Source organism: Lactuca virosa, chromosome 2, assembly GCF_052849685.1.
Source record: "Lactuca virosa cultivar CGN04683 chromosome 2, Lactuca_virosa_CGN04683_v6, whole genome shotgun sequence".
NCBI classification, from domain to species: domain Eukaryota; kingdom Viridiplantae; phylum Streptophyta; class Magnoliopsida; order Asterales; family Asteraceae; genus Lactuca; species Lactuca virosa.
Genome location: NC_136427.1, coordinates 113,608,920 through 113,627,244, shown reverse-complemented (window position 1 = coordinate 113,627,244; position 18,325 = coordinate 113,608,920).

The following is an 18,325-nucleotide window of genomic DNA, read 5'->3' as shown; positions in this document are numbered from 1 at the left end:
AATAGATGTTTTAGGGACGTAAAGTGAGGATAACGAGAACGGGTAACCGGTGTAACACCCATAAAATTCAAGCTAATTTAAAACTTTCTCAAAACATTTAAAACCAGTAGTTATTTTAAATTTGTTTTCAAAATAGTCTAATATCAGAGTCTTCCCATAAATATAAATAAAACATGAGGAGTTCTACGATCACGCATTCGCCTTGCCGCGATCCCCTGATGTAAACTGTAAGCCTGAAAGCTTAGTGAGTTCCCCAAAATACCGATACACTATATAACACATATACAATAACAGCATATACTGGGTCCATAGCTTTACAGACTGGATTACCCCCTGGGCCCATAGTATGAGTCTGGATTGCCTTACGGGCCCACATCTCACATTTCGATTGCCACCGAGCCCACAGTACGAGTCTCCCTCAGCTCGTATCTGGAATGCTCCTGGGTTTGTTGGTTACCGCACGGAGCAGTATCACCTCAACCCATATCACATAACATGCCAACATATATCATAACTAATGCGCATATAGATAATCACATAACAATCAGAGGTAGTCCTACAGATCTACCTAAATGGCATAACCACTAGCATGCAACACTACTCATACTCAACATACTACCACTACTAGGATATCATATCGAATGGGCCGGACTTGGTGCCTTAGACCCCTTAGTATAGTGAGGAAACTCACCTCGGAAGTAGTGTTGAAGTACCAAAACCTCTGATCGTTGTCCCACCAGAAATCCCGAACTATCACATAAAACATATCAAGTTAATACCCAAAATAACCTTCTTGACTAAGTGTCCACACAACTCATTAAATCCATTCTCTTTATTAGGCCTAGGCCCCATACCAAGTCCTTAATCTTGGAGGTCCACATATATAAAAACCCACTATTGGTCCAATTTACTAAATTGGGCCCAACCTCCTAATTGGGCCTAACCCCATGATCCACAATCACTACTTGGCCCAAAATACCTTATTTACAAAGTCCAACAAAGGCCCAAACCCATATAGCCCATAAAAAGTCCAAAATCCGAAATCCATTTGTCAAAGGCCCAACAGAGGTCGTACGCGGGGCGTACTCGTCCAGTCGTTGACCACCATCGGGGTGGCTGACCCAGTACGTTGGGTGTCGCACCCCCAAACCAGAACGGCGGAAACGTTCGGGGCGGAGGACGTCATGTACAGTATAATATCAATGCATAATAGTAAACAAGCAACAACATCATCCATTGCATTAATAATATAATTTAATACGAGTGTGTTCAGTGTATAGTTTGAAAGACACCAAAATATGAATCAAAATAAAAGACGAGTCTTGTATGTGCTCCGTCTTCTCAAAGCCTGGTCCAGTGTACCTGTCTACTGGTGACCTGAGAATACAAGTTATTTTCAAAGAGTAGATGAGCATTTAAGCTGGTGAGTTCATAAGTATTTTGTTTCAGATGTTGTATAAGTTTAATGAAAGTGATTGTAAATGTTGTTTGTAAATGTTTGTATCTCCTATAAAATCCTATATTTTCTACTTTAACTGAAATGTAGTCTTATACCAAGACACGACTGTTCTGTATGTTTGTTCTTTTGTAAAAGTGAGTGTTTTTCCCAAAGACTGACTATCATTTACAAAAAATATAGTTTATATTACCGTTTATGTGAGAAGATCACAATTTGAATGTAATGGGAAAATAATAAAGATGTACTTGTAGTATTGTATATAGCAACTACCGTTGTTCTAACTACCTTAAAACAATTGTTTAATTAAGGTAAAATGTGATATAGTTGTAACCATACTTGATTGACTAATAAGACACGATGTTCGAAGACATCGAAATGGTATGACATTCGTCACCCGTAGACCTGTAGGTCCCACTGTAGCTAGCAGCAAGGTGTAGGATGGTCAATCCCGTATAGATCTATACAAAAATTCACGCTCTCCCTCCAGGAGACTCTGGTTACAAAACGTGACACAACAGTATATTGCCATGCCATGAAGTAGTGGCTCACATTAATGTTATAGTGTTCTTGTATTTGTATAGTGTGTTCTCTCTGTTCTAGTGTATTGTATGTTCTCTTTGTATAGTGTATTGTATGTTCTCTTTGTTTCTCATTATAGTATGTTCTTTTTGTTTCTCATCATAGTATGTTCTTTCTGTTTCTCATTATAGTAAGTTTGAACTGACTCATGTATGAACTGACTCTTGTATGTTTCATTGTACTAGAAATAGTGAGTAGTAATCCTCTAAACTATACCTATTATAGTTTACTAGTAATGTTGTTTGAGTGACTGAGTATGTTTGTACACCTTTGCTACCCAAAGGTGTTGAACTGATGTAAGAACTTTTATATCTATACACATATACATAATATATAACTAAGATTCAAACGACACTCGGACAAACAACTGAATACCCTAAGTCCACAACAAAACAAGGAACAGGAAATAAAGTGAGTTATCCGTCTTAAGCCCTTTCAACCTTACTTATATAACTATATCTATATAGACATGATTTTGACAATATATAAGTTTAAAATAGTTTGATAAAGAGCTTAGCATATAAAAGAGTTTTAAACGTAAAAAGGAATTTTAACCATGTGAATGGTTACAGATGACTTGATGTCAGTTTATAAAAGGTTTTGAAATTGTTTGTTTGATAACACAGTTTTGAAGTATAAGAAATCCACTTGTTTGATAGTTATTAATCACATGTGATTGATATAATAACTATAATTTTTCTACTTGTATCCCCCCCCCCATAAAAGCGTTTAAAATCATTTAAAAGATAATTTAAGGGGTATGAACTCACCTGTAGTGAGTGATTCGAATGTAAGATCGATATAGGATGCTAAGTGTCAAGTGAAGTCTCGAGCACAAACGGATCCTATTAAGCGTATAATGACACATATATGTATATAATTAGTGTATATAACAACTAATCATGAAAGGGAACCACCTTAGGGACTAAGAAACACTTGGATTGGAGTGTTACAATCACATATGATTGTTCTAAGCGGTTTACGGCCACACAAGTGTGTTCACGGCCTTAGTGTTTACGGCCATGGTGTTTACAGTCGTGGGCATTTACGGCCAACACAAGAAGAAGCTAGGGTTTACGGCCAAGGATGATCACGGCCATTGATGTTCTTGAGAAGGTTTTACGGCCAAAGGAGATTCCATGGCCGTAAACTCTTGATGATCAAACTAAAATGGTTGATTTCAAGGGTGTATTTCAAGAGCTTCTAATGGGAAACTAGTATATGGAAAGGATACTTACGTTTTGAAGCTTGAAGGGGTGTTCACGGCCCAAAAAACTAGTGTGTGTGTTCTTGGTGTTCTTGGTGTTCTTGGTGTTGTTGAAGATCTAACCCAAAAAAGGTGATTTCACAGATGAATTCAAGGGATTTCACTAGATTATGAACGGTATCAACTAATAAATGGAAGAATCACTTACAAATTTGTCGGGAAATAGAAGTGATTTTGATGATACTTGAGAGAGAAATGAGAGTTCTTGAGTTGAAAGTGTAAGAAATAAAGAATAATGAAGGAATACTTTACATAAAGGAGGAGTTCACGGCCAACTAAGAGATTACGGCCGTAATCTCTAGTTTACGGTCGTAAAATCCATGTGTTGGAGTTTTCTGGCTTGAATGTTGCACACTGAACTTTCGTGGATACTTCCTAACACTTAATCCTTGAATGTACTAGGCTTGGAACACTCAAACAGACCCTTAACAATGCTAAAAGATAGCGGAAACAAGTCTGACTTGTGATTAAATCGAATGGGTTTACAAGATAGAAATTTCGGGTTGTCACACTGGGCGTACTGGATTTATGCTGGTTGTACTCTACAGTTTGCCAAAACCTTATTAAGTGCTTAATGGCTTAAGCACTTAAGCCCAAACTTCAAATCCAGAGACCTAACATGCCTAGGATCCATAAAATCACGAACTTTATCACTTTGGACGTCCATAAAGTTCTTAATGCTTGGTCTTAATCCATTAAGACCTTATTTCTCTTTGAATGGGACACATACAACTAATGGGACCTTATTTTTATCACTAAAGGTCCCTTCAAGAGTTTGGAAGGACAGCTATTTTCGTCCAAATCACAACATGCACCACCTTATGGCTTTTGGGACAAGAAATGCTTCTAATAAGGTAAAATGATGATATCTATGCATATATGCATAAAGTTTGGAACTTTATACCTTTTGGAGCTTCTTGAGCACAAGCTAACTTCAGATCTACAAGCTTGATCTTCTTCTCCAACACTTTGATGCAATACCTTCCTCTTAAAGCACTCAAGAACACACCAAATAAGCTTAAACACACAAAGGAAAATCTAGGGTTTGGGGAGGATGAAGGTAGGCTGTGGAGGCTGAGGTAAGGGGGGTTCTGGTGCTCATAATGTTTTTTATATAGGCCCCAAACCCTAAATATTAGGGTTTCACCCAGACATTAGTATGCCCAGCGTACACAAGTGTACGCCCAGCGTACTAAGTAGGACCTTAATACGCTTAGCGTACCCTTATGTACGCGCAACGTACTCCATTTTTGGCCCAAGTTTGCAAACTTGGTCCTTAAACTTATCTCGGCTCTTCACTTCCAACCCCAAGGATCATAAATGACAAGGTAATGATAGAAGAGGGTTCGGGAATACCTACCAATTCTCGGGATGTTACAAATCTCCTCCACTTGACTTAGACATCGCCCTCGAAGTCTGCTGCGACAAATAGATCTGGGTAATGCTCCCGCATCTCGGACTCGGGCTCCCACGTTCACTCGGACCTCCTCCGATGCTCCCACTGTACCTTCACCAAAGGTATCTCCTTGTTCCTTAGAACCTTCTTCTTCGTCTCTAGTATAGCCACATGTCTCTCCACGTAATTCAGGCACTCATCGACCTGAATATCATCCAATGACACCACTGCCTCCTGATCCATAATGCACTTTCACAATTGCGAAACGTGGAAAGTGTTGTGGATCCGACTGAGCTCCTCCGGTACCTCTAGCTTGTATGCCACCTTGCCAACCCTGGCAACAATCCTGAATGGCCCAATGTAGCGGGGACCTAATTTCCCCCTCTTCCTGAAGCGGATCACACCTTTCCAGGGTGAGACCTTCAGAAGCACCATATCACCCACCTGGAACTCTAACTCAGATCGGCGTCTGTCGGTGTAACTCTTCTGCCGACTCTAAGCGGTTTGCAGTCGCTGCCTAATCTGCTAAATCTTCTCAGTAGTCTGCAAGACTACCTCCATCCGTCCCATCACCCTGTGTCCGACCTTACCCCAATAAACTGGGGTGCGCCATCTCCGCCCATACAACAACTCGAAAGGCGGGGCGCCAATGCTGGAATGATAGATGTTGTTGTAGGTGAACTCTGCAAGGGGCAGGTGGGAATACCAGCTCCCACCGAAGTCAATGATGCACGCTCTCAACATATCCTCGAGGGTCTGAAGGGTCCGCTCACTCTGACCGTCGGTCTGCGGATGAAATGTTGTACTAAAGTGCAGCCGCGTGCCTAGTTCCTCGTGGAACTTCTGGCAGAACCGGGAGGTAAATCTAACATCTCGGTTGGAAACAATAGAGACCGGAACCCCATGGCGAGCGACGATCTCGTGAACATACACGTCGGCCAACTTCTCGGCCGAAGAACTCTCCCGTATAGCCAAGAAATGAGCACTCTTGGTCAATCGATCTACCATGACCCATATAGTATCAAACCCCTTCTCCATCCTTGACTGTTTGGTAATGAAATCCATCGTGATCTCTTCCCATTTCCACATGGGAATCTCTAGGGGCTGTAGTTTACCATGCAGCCTCTGATGCTCGGCCTTGACCATCCTACAGGTCAAGCACCTCTCAACGTACCAAGCGATTTCTCGCTTCATACATGGCCACCAGGAACTCATACTCAGGTCTCTGTACATTTTGGTGGCCCCCGGGTGAATAGAGAAATAAGACTTATGAGCCTCCTCCATGACTGTTTGTCTGACCCCACTAGACATCGGAACCCACACCCGACCGCATCGGGTCAATAATCCCCGGCTATCCTGCACAAACCGGGTGTTCTCACCCCAGATCCTTTCCAGCTTCCAGTTCTCAGGTCACATGCCCTCAACCTGAGCATCTCTGATCAAACTCACAAGCGTAGAATCCACCGCTATCCTCATACATATCGTTGGGGTGGAAGACCCAGCTGACATGCAGCTTAAGGCGTCCGCCACCACATTCGCTTTACCGGGGTGGTAAAGGATCTCGCAATCGTAGTCCTTTACTACATCCAGCCACCTGTGCTGCCTCATATTCAGGTTTGGCTGATCCATGATGTGTCTCAAGCTCTTGTGATCCGTGTATATGGTACAACGGACCCCATATAGATAATGTCTTCATATCTTGAGAGCGAACACCACCGCTCCCAGCTCTAAATCATGTGTAGGGTATCTTGTCTCATGCGGCTTCACCTGTCGCGATGCATAGGCTATCACTTGTCCTCTCTGCATGAGGACCGCCCCTAAACCTGTGATAGATGCATCACAGAACACCACAAAATCCTCAACTCCCTCAGGGAGTATCAAAACTGGAGCCTCACACAAATGCTAACGAAGGGTCTCAAACGCCCTCTGTTGCTCAGAGCCCCACCAGAAATCTACTCCCTTCCTCATCGGTCGAGTGAGGGGTACTGCAATCTTGGAGAAATTCCGTATAAATCGCCGGTAGTACCCTGCTAATCCCAAAAAACTCCTGATGTCTGAAGGAGATTTCGACACTTCTCACTGCATGATTGACTCGATTTTGGCCGGGTCGACCAAAATCCCCTCCTGGTTAACGAGATGTCCGAGGAACTGGACCTCTCGTAACCAGAACTCACACTTCGAGAACATGGCATACAGCCGTTCTCGCCTCAGAACTCCCAACAACTCCCTGAGATGCTCCTCGTGCTGCTCTCGGGTCTTGGAATACACCAAGATATCATCAATAAATATGATGACCGATCGATCAAGAATCGGTCTGCAGACCTGATTCATCAGGTCCATGAATACTGTTGGCGCGTTGGTGAGCCCAAATGGCATCACCACGAACTCGTAATGACCATAACGAGTCTGAAACATGGTCTTCTCCACGTCCTCCTCCCTGAACCGGACCTGATGATACCCCGACCTCAAATCTATCTTGGATAACCAAGATGCACCCTGTAGCTGATCAAAGAGATCATCTATCCTCGGGAGTGGATAACGGTACTTCCCCGTTAACTTGTTCAACTCCCTATAATCAATGCACATCCAGTGTGAACCGTCCTTATTCTTGACGAAAAGGATCGGTGCTCCCCATGGAGAATTGCTAGGTCTAATGAACCGCTTGCCCAGCAATTCCTGCAGCTGTGAAGACAGCTCCTGCATCTCGAGTGGCGCCAACCGGTACGACGCCTTGGTGATAGGAGCCGCACCCGGCACCAGGTCGATCCGAAACTCGACCTGCCTCTCCGGAGTTATTCCTGGCAACTCCTTTGGGAACACTTCGACAAACTCCCTAAGCACTGGAACCTCTGAAACTGAAATCTGATCCCTGACCCACGCATCCACCACATACGCTAGATAACTCGCACACCCGTGCTGAATATACTGTCGAGCCCTGGCAACTGAACAAAACCTTGATCCCACTCTGGTGCCCTCACCATATACAATCAGTTCTCCCCCACTTGGGGTTCGAACTACCACTCGCTGGCCCTCACAGTCAATCATGGCACCGAACCGAATAAGCCAATCCATCCCTAAAATCACACACACCTCCCCCATGGGGATCGGAATCAAATATATCGGAAAGGACACCCCGAAAATCTCCAACTCACACCCTCGGTAGACCGAGGAAGCAGAAACCCTGTGTTCGTAGGCGATAGAGATTCGCAACTGACACTCTAACTCGCCCATGGCACATTGAACTCCTTACTAAACGACTGAGATACGAAGGACCGACTCGCCCCCTAGTCAAATAAAACCAAAGTAGGCAAAGAGTTCACTAAAACATACCTAATCACAGATACAATAGATAAGCAATAAACAAATATAATAAATGAAATAAAGGATAGAAACATACCAGCAACCACATCTGGTGCTGCCCTGGCCTCCTCCGCTGTAAGCTAGAAGGCACGCCCCTGAGCCTTCGGAGGCTCTGCCTTAACTGGCCTCCCATCAGAAATCCTCAATGCAGTGTTGGGTTTTAGTGTACTACAACATCCTATGGTACACATACAACCCTAAATACCTTGGATCTATGTTTTCTCTATTATACATGCAAATATGAAGTTTCCAAGATATTACCCTATACTAGCATACAAATATCATATACTTGGGTAATAAAATAGATAGAATACATACCTTTTTTTTGATGTAACTTGTCTTCATGAAGCTTGAGTGCCTAGTGCCCCAAGTGTGACACCTCAAATGGTTCACACAACACCATGAACACTTGGAATAACCTTGAGAATAAGGATACTTTGGTTCTCTCTAGTGAAATCGGCCTAGCCCTTTTGTGTACACACACTAGTGCCAATTTCACCAACCAAGGACATCTTTATATAGTGTGGAGATTAGGGTTAAACCCATGACCCTTCATTTCATATGATCCATGGGTTCAACACTCCATGGACTATCCATGAAAGCTTAGCCCAACCTAAATGAACTTGGCCCATCACACATATATATCTAAGAGTCCATATTTAATTAGTTCCTTTTAATCACTTAATTAATTATAAATTAATTCTTGATCAATACTAATTAAATAATATGATTATATATTGATATATTAGAACTTATAATATATTAATATAAATCACTAGTATCCTTTTTTTCCTCATCTTGTCTATCCAATTGTCCCGATGCCATGCAACCCAAATGGACAATGCCGGGTCGGGTCAAGTACATACCAAATATAGTTATGGACTTAGACATTAATCCAACAGTCTCCCACTTGGATAAGTCTAAAACTATTATTGAGTATGACTTCAAAACCCGACTAGTAATCATAGCTCTCAAAAGCTTCTGTCGAACTCTGATGTGTTAACTGAACTCTGATCTTGTCAATGACTTGTCCATTAGATAAGGGATAATATATTCCTCCATTCTAGATATCATATGGACTGAGACATGGATTATAATCATTCTCTCTGTCCATTTGTTGTTTCCCGATTTCCGATTTATGACGACTAACTGATTGAACAAATCAAATCAGTCCTAGCTTGGCCAAGCACTCACATGTGACATCGCTAAATCATCGAGGGGCCCATAGATATCGCTTTTATCCCGAAGGTAAAAGGAATGGATAAACTTCGACTCATATGGCTTGTTCTACTACTTGTTGAATCATACACAAGGGCACGTTTTATAACATCGAGTTACCAATGCGTTTTCGTGCAATCAATGTATAACCAACTCATAGTAACAACTCATATCTCTAGGTTTGAAGAATATAGGATATTATCGTCTCATGATCACTCGTGATAAAATCCATGAAGTGATTCAAATGAGCGTGGGTTGAATCCAATACTCAGAACTTATGAGCACTTATGAGTGTTGTAGCACCACTTTGTCCAACATCTTAGACCTCTACAAGCTAACCCATGACAGTCTTGATTCATATCTACTTCCAACATATGACCGACTGTGGATAGTTTGAATAACTTAGTCATTCGGGAAGAATAACCTAGTTTATTCTGGAAGTCAAAACATGCAAAATGAAACACAATAATAATTGAATCTAATATGGTATCAAAACCTATGAATATAAATAAGACACTTTTATTTATCACCATACTGATTACTCATTATTCATTGTTTCGGTTTCATCAACTTTATACTTGAATTAAAAACACTAGTTGTCCCATGCTCCAAGCAAGTACACTATGTTTTTCAAAACAATAGCTTTGCCATACACCAAGTATGCACTCTATGTTTTTCTATGATCCTTACTTTGTGAAATAAACCAATTGAACATAATTTCAATGATTCACACTCCCAACTCCTTATCGAAGAATGTAAGAATTCCAAATTCTTATCATTTACTGAAATCTGTTTAGATTTTAAACTTGTATGCACTGACCCTCTTGTAATGAATATGTACAAGGTCATAAAGGCTTGTCAACGGTCATTACAGGGCATTCCAATGAAGATCAACTCCATGGAAATTAATTCCAACAACATTGCTTTGAATATCCTTCTTGCATTAAGTTTTCTAATCTTACACAGATAACTTCCACCTATGGAGACAACTCCATATTCTCATTTTGACTATCACTTCTGAACAAGAGATGCCTCTTTTCAGAATATGTCAATATGGTCCTTCCAAAATTAGCACTATACTTCCAACTGTCCCTGAGCAACCAATCTTTGGTAAACCTTAGATTGTCCTCGACAATTGCTTAATCCTCTTAGTCATATCCAATTCTAGACCTTTTCCCTTCTTAATGCCCCAGGCATTTGGAAAATTTTAGAAAGAATGAATATTATAGCACATGCAATCGATCCTATATCCGAAGCATATGGGACACGATTCATGATGTCTCACATAAAGACATGATACTAGACCAATCCTTTTGCTACAATATTTCTATTTGCCAAGTTCTCATAATTCAGATTATGAAAATGGATGCCGTAATCATAATCTAATTTTAAAACGCAAATAATAGACCCATATATAGAATTTTCTTATGTTGAGTCATTCCAACACAAAATTCATATATATCCTTGACTAAAGATGATTAAAACCTCAATCTAAGCTTTTAGAATTGAAATGATGTATAATTTCCTCTCCCTTAATTATAGCAAAAACAACTTTTCAACCCCTACAACTCCACAAATTGAAACTTTTGTTTTCTATAATTAACATTGCTAACTTGCAACCTTTATCATAATTATCATACTCCCACTAACATGATGATTATTAGCATAACACTTATGCTTCCACTAGCTTTGACATGTACTCAGAAATCAGCTGGACTTCTAGAAATCAATACTTTATTGACTTTCTTACCAAAGTTCAGATTTCTGAGACGAGATTGCCTTGATAAGACTTTATCAAAATCATACACCTTTCCTTAGATAGAATGCATGTGTGTCTAAACAATTTCAGAACTATGAAAAGGGATGTCGTAATCATAGTCTCAATTGTTTAGACCTTTTGCCATCTGCTTCAAATCTACTTAGTGGAAGTGTTTCCTCGCCATCATTTTCATGAATCGGAGAGAAACCTTATGACCCTTAGATTTTATGGTGTATGTGTTCTTATCCATGTGAATCGTCAAAACCATAGTCACAAGACAAGGATAATGACAAATTCAAACACATATGGACTGAACTCAATCTTAATTTCTTACCACTTGGTAGCTCAAGGGCCTGCCATTGCTTCCAAGTTGTTATGCAACCAACTGAGAACTCTCAGAACTCATATGCAAAGCCAACTTTAACTGGAATGGGCACAGAAATGTCAACACGATAGGTTATAAACCTCTAGTCGTGTGCTAGTGATGAAATACAGGTTTTATTCTTGATTAGTTCTTGAAACTATTTCATGATCTTTTATACTCCCATTGTCTTCTTGACCTATAAGACTTTCTTGTCAAATATTCAAGAGATAGTGTGGATTCTAATCAAGACAAACACTTCACACAATTGGCCTAAGTTGGTCTTTGTTTTATCCAAAACATCACAACTTACCAATTTCAAATGTACAAGAGTAGGACACTTTTACTCTTACATTTGACAAGTGTTTTAAACCTTTCTTTAAGATATGTCACTCAACTTACAGTCTTGGAGTATGACTCTAAGACTTGTTTTGGAACGAAGTATCAATCATCTTCTTGATTTAACCATTTCAACAATTCATGACTCTTCTTCTTAGTCATAAAAATGCACTAAGATGCCCTTAGAAGAACAGTTGTGATGTGGTTCTTTAATCATTAAGATGATCACAAAACATGATACTAAAGTACTCTCCCATATTTTCAGATTTGAGAAACTTTTATCTTTCTGCCTATGTTGATTCTTCCCATTCGTTCTGCCATACATTGAGACTTTTCCAATGTTTCAGAATTATACTTAAACTTGTAAGTATAACCATATTTACTAAGCTTTAGTAAATCATGACGAATAGTCTTAACGAGCTTTGTGGTGGACATGACCAGTGCACAAGAATGTGTACTCGATCCCTTTATTCCTTCACTTGACTCACATATACATGTGAACAAGGAATTAGTCTTAATTTTCCAAAGATGAAAATTCTCGTTTATCATACTATACAACTTGCATGATTCCAAGTTTCTATCCAACTGAAACTTGGGTGATGAGAATCTTTTCTTATTTGGTAAATTTAGACACTACCACAAATGAAAGAATCAAGTCCATTTTTTCCTTAATATTGCTATCAATGGAATCATATAAACAACGATTTTTCACAAATGCCACTTGTAGGGATATTTAAAATAAATATAAAATTAAAACCTTTTATTTTATTTCAAAACTTTGCGGAAAAAACTTATCCTTACAGTGCAAATGCATATGAAAAACTTGTTGTTATCTATTCCTAAGCAATATATCATAACTCCTAAGTAACAGCTTCAAAAATTCTGATCACCAAACCATGTGATCGAAATCCATCTTCGTGATCAGAATCAGCATGTACTTCCTTTAAGTTTCTTCACTTTTCTTTGATTCTTAAAGCATCAACATGTGACCCAGTCACATCATGTAATGAGAATCTCATAATAGAAACTTAACAGAGTTAGATAGTGGACTTTTACCTGAAGAAGAGTCAAACTTCTTGACTTGATCAACCTTATGATCTTTCAGGTAAATAGGCAGCTTCGCAATCAATGCCCCTTCCTTTGGCAAGATAAACATATGGACTCTTTGGTAATGGGACTATCTCAGACTTAGCCTTTCTCTTTACCATTTGGTCAACCGGGTTGACTATGGCCAATCCCTTTCCATTGGGAAGAGAATGCTTTTTCTGGGTATCCAATGTTACCATTGTCAATGTCCATTGAAGGTTTTGGGAAGTTGATCTACTAATCAAATTTGCTATACTAGCCTTCCAAATCATTGCTGATTCAGCAGTACTAAGCAAATAGATAAGATCATTAAGGGTCTTGTCATAGTCTGTTTCATAGGAGTCCCAAAGGAACTCAATATGTGACTTAGAAAGTGATTGAACCGCCAACTTTCTCAAGACTTTGACACCCAACTCTCCCGGCTTGTCAATATGTGACTTCATCTCCAAGATGTGATCACATCTAGACCTTGCCTTGCCAATAGGATTTGAGTGACCTTGAACTTGTGGGTTAGGGAGAATAATTGGAGGAGGTGGAGGAAGTAAAGTTCCAAGAGATTTGGGAAGATCATAGATGTCTGAGCTAGACATCTTTTGGGAGATATTCAAGATAGTTGATTCAAAGTCCTTAATATAACACCCAATATGAAATATTAAGGCTAGGACCCAACATACTATTTTATAACTTGGAAGAGGGATGCCGTAATCCATACTATAAAATATTTGAAGGTAGGTGAATGACGATTCACCAATTTCCACCATGAAAAACGAAATAATTTATTAGGTTTTTAATTGGATTTGAAACTCCTAGATCTTTTGAGATTCATTGAACTTTTCAATGGCATGTTTCAATCTCGAGTGTGCCCTTCAGGTTTTGTGACTGGGATGCCGAGGATCACAAAACAAGGTTTGAATAACCATGCAAATATACTTGGTACCCTTAATAATTTACCCATTAATCGATGTGCCGGTTAACCACACGCGCTCCACCGATACTATGATAAACATTAAGTTACCCTTTGCCTACCTTGTTAAATCTAGGTTAGTGTGCCGGTTAACCACACACGCTCCACTAACGGTTTAAACAAAGTGCAAAGTGTAATTTCATGGGTTAGCACCAAATTCACATTTTCCTATGTAACTAAGATTGGGAATTTATAAAAAGTTTAGTTACTTAGTATTTATCATTAGTACTTTTAATGAAGGGAGAATTATAGTCCTTGTCCTACCCATTCGGCTAACGACCCTCAACCAGTCAAGGAAGCGATGGGTGAGAGTAGACACCCATTAAACTGCCATTTTATAGGCAGTAACCTTATACCCCCCTTATAGACCGGCTTCGTGAATGAGGCCTACTAACGGTAAGACTGACTTGCTCTTATACATATATTTATTATTAACTTATAATACTATAAAGTATAAGGGTTGAATTTTAACTATTAAAATTCTAAGGGCTAACTTGGAATTAAAGTATTCATGGGGAAAACTTTACAAATTCCAAAACTTGAGGGCAAGTTTTGAAACTATTCAAAACTCTTGGATTTTCATAACTTATGAGTTTAATTAAAGTTAAACATTTTATTTAATGAAGAGACTCTTGAACCTCCACAACTTGATGACAAGTTATGGAGTCATAAAACCATTTAATGAGGGCAAAACTCTTCATTTTGTAACCTATGACAATTTTTATGAGGTTTAAGATTCATAAATGTGACTTTTCATATAACTTGAGGACAAGTTACAAAAACACATTTTATGAACTATTTCTAGATCAATTTGGATTGAAAACAACTAACACACAATTTTTTTCATTAATCCAAATTAACTCATAAAACAAGGTAACACAAAAAAAAACTTTTCATGTTCCATAACTTAAGAACAAGTTATGGAATTCTTTAAAACATTAAGACCAAGTTTTGTAACTCCATAAAAAACTTTGAATCAATTTTTTTTAAAACCTTTTTATATCCATAACTTATGGAGGTTTCAAAAAACTCTTTAGATCAAACTTTTAAAACTAATAAAATAATCATATCATTTTATCTTTTACTAAATTTGACCTAATTCAACTCATATAGCAAATGATTCAAATTTTACAAATAATTAGTTTTTCACAAAAACAAGTAATTATCTTAAAATTTGACAAACGTCATGTTTTTTTTTTCTTTTTTTTTTCAACTTTGAAAATAAAACATTTGCATCAATATAACAGAAAACAACCCATGGCTCTGATACCACTGTTGGGTTTTAGTATACTACAACATCATATGGTGCACATACAACCCTAAATACCTTGGATCTATGTTTTCTCTATTATACATGCAAATATGAAGTTTCCAAGATATTACCCTATACTAGCATACAAATATCATATACTTGGGTAATAAAATAGATAGAATACATACCTTTTTTTTATGTAACTTGTCTTCATGAAGCTTGAGTGCCTAGTGCCCCAAGTATGACACCTCAAATGGTTCACACAACACCATGAACACTTGGAATAACCTTGAGAATAAGGATACTTTGGTTCTCTCTAGTGAAATCGGCCTTGCCCTTTTGTGTACACACACTAGTGCCAATTTCACCAACCAATGACATCTTTATATAGTGTGGAGATTAGGGTTAAACCCATGACCCTTCATTTCATATGATCCATGGGTTCAACACTCCATGGACTATCCATGAAAGCTTAGCCCAACCTAAATGAACTTGGCCCATCACACATATATATCTAAGAGTCCATATTTAATTAGTTCCTTTTAATCACTTAATTAATTATAAATTAATTCTTGATCAATACTATTTAAATAATATGATTATATATTAATATATTAGAACTTATAATATATTAATATAAATCACTAGTATCCTTTTTTTTCCTCATCTTGTCTATCCAATTGTCACGATGCCATGCAACCCAAATGGACCATGCCGGGTCGGGTCAAGTACATACCAAATATAGTTATGGACTTAGACATTAATCCAACATGCAGCTGGCGCGGGAATCTGCACTGGCTTAGCGGCAAGCAACGGGCAGTTGGCCTTCACGTGGCCAACCTGATCACAGTGATAACATAACCTCAAACTCGGAACCGGGGCGGCCTAGCGACAGTCCTTCGCATAATGTCCCTCCTTGCCACACCTGTGGCACCTACTACCAGCTCGACAAACTCCAGAATGTCTCTTGCCGCACTTTCCACAAGTGCGGCTCTGTTGACCCCCGGTCCTAAAATCAGCGGTCTTAGACCGCTTAGGCGCTGGCTGCGATTGTTTCGGGGCCTGCCGCTACTCCCTCAACTGCAACTCAATCTCCAACTCACGCCGCCTAGCGGCCTTCTTCAACTCCAAAAGAATATCACATCACTGGGTAGACACAAACTAACGGATGTCAGTCTTGAGCATGCTCAGATAACGGGTCATCTGAGCCTGCTCAGAAGCAAACTCTGGGCAAAACATCGCCCTCTCTGTGAACATGCCGTTGATCTCAGTCACCGACTCCCCCTCCTGTCTCAAACTCAAAAACTCCTGAGCCAACCATTCCCGCTCGACCCGTGGGACGTATCGGGCGCGGAACATATCCCTAAACTGTTCCCAAGTAATAGCAGCTCTCTGCTCATCAGTGTACGACCCTGTCGTCAACCTCCACCAGTCCTTGGCCCCAAGCCTCAACATGTTCAGGGCACACCTGACCTTCTGGTCAGTAGGACATGAACACGTGAAGTAACAGCCCTCCACGTCAGATAACCACCTCATGGCTCTAATTGAATCATGGGTACCATCGAATGTCGGGGGCTTCATGTTATCGAAAGTCCCGGTACTGGAAACCCCGACTGGCTCCACTTTCTCCTACCGCTGATACAGCCGAGGCAGCTGCAACGGCAGCCGTCTCTGCAAGGGCTGCGTAACACTCGTCGAAGTACTCAGCCATAGAGGTCTTAATAGACCCAAACATCTCCCGCAGCTGTGCCCGGAACATAGCAGCAACCTCATCATGCAGGATCTCCCAAATCCTGGCATCCAAATCCTCTATATCCATCTGCACCACAGGCTTAGGTGCTGTTGGCCCCTCCTGGCCTCCGTCTCCTGATCCTGATCCTGAACCGTATCCAATTACAAAGCGTCTCGTCATCACCATTCTGAAACATACCACAGGATATCAGATAATCCACATAAATAACTGGGAACCAACTCCCGACTAAACCCTAGGGGTTGTGATTTCCTTGATATGCGTATGGGTCCTGTGCTTTCAGTAGTACGGGCCCATACTACCTTCCACACCTACCCATATTCATCTCAAGTATCACCACAACACCCAAACAGTATACATAATCATATCGAGCGCTCAATCCTCACTCCTAGACGAAGGCTAACTGTCTCTCAACTGACCTACCGGTCCCATACAACTCACCCATCCACGAAACTTCCAACAACCCTGTAGCACTAGTGTATGCTAGCCGTACATAACGTTGGACCCTATAGACTTTCGAATATCCAATCCTACCCTAAGCCCTAATCGATAAGAACAGAACATAAGGCCAAATCAAACAGTCTTGGGCTATAAGATCTTAATTATGTACAGCCGTTATGCATACACAAGTAACTACAGTAATGATGTCAATCTCATATAAAGAAACCCTAGGCTAGCAGGCATCACGTAATCAGGCAATTCTATCATGCAATTCCTGAGGATCCCTAGCCTAGTACTAGCATGCTGCTCTAACATATCACAATATTGAATAACTGTATGGTATTTTGGGGTCTATTTACTGGATCCGGCTGATCGTAAACTTCGCATCCTCTTTTTTTTTTTAAAAACCATTTAAAATTATTTCGAAAATCTTTTCCTTAGTTTGAGACTGGATTCACACGAACGTTCCTCCAATTCACTCAAACCAAGACTCTGATACCAACATATAACACCCATAAAATTCAAGCTAATTTAAAACTTTCTCAAAACATTTAAAACCAGTACTTATTACAAATTTGTTTTCAAAATAGTCTAATATCATAGTCTTCCCATAAACATAAATAAAACATGAGGAGCTGTACGATCACGCCTTCGCCTTGTCGCGATCCCCTGATGTACCTGAAACAATAAACTAAAACTGTAAGACTGAAAACTTAGTGAGTTCCCCAAAATACCGATACGATGTACATAACACATATACAATAACAGCGTATACTCGATCCACAGTTTTACAGACTGGATTACCCCCCCCCCCCTGGGCCCACAGTGTGAGTCTGGATTGCCTTATGGGTCCACAGCTCACATCTGGATTGCCACCCAGGCCACAGTACGAGTCTCCCTCAGCTCGTATCTGTAATGCTCTCGGGTTTGTTGGTTATCGCACGGAGCAGTATCACCTCAACCCATCTCACATAACATGCCAACATATATCATAACTAATACGCATACAGATAATCACATAACAATCACAGGTAGTCCTACAGATCTACCTAACTGGCATAACCACTAGCATCCAACACTACTCATACTCAACA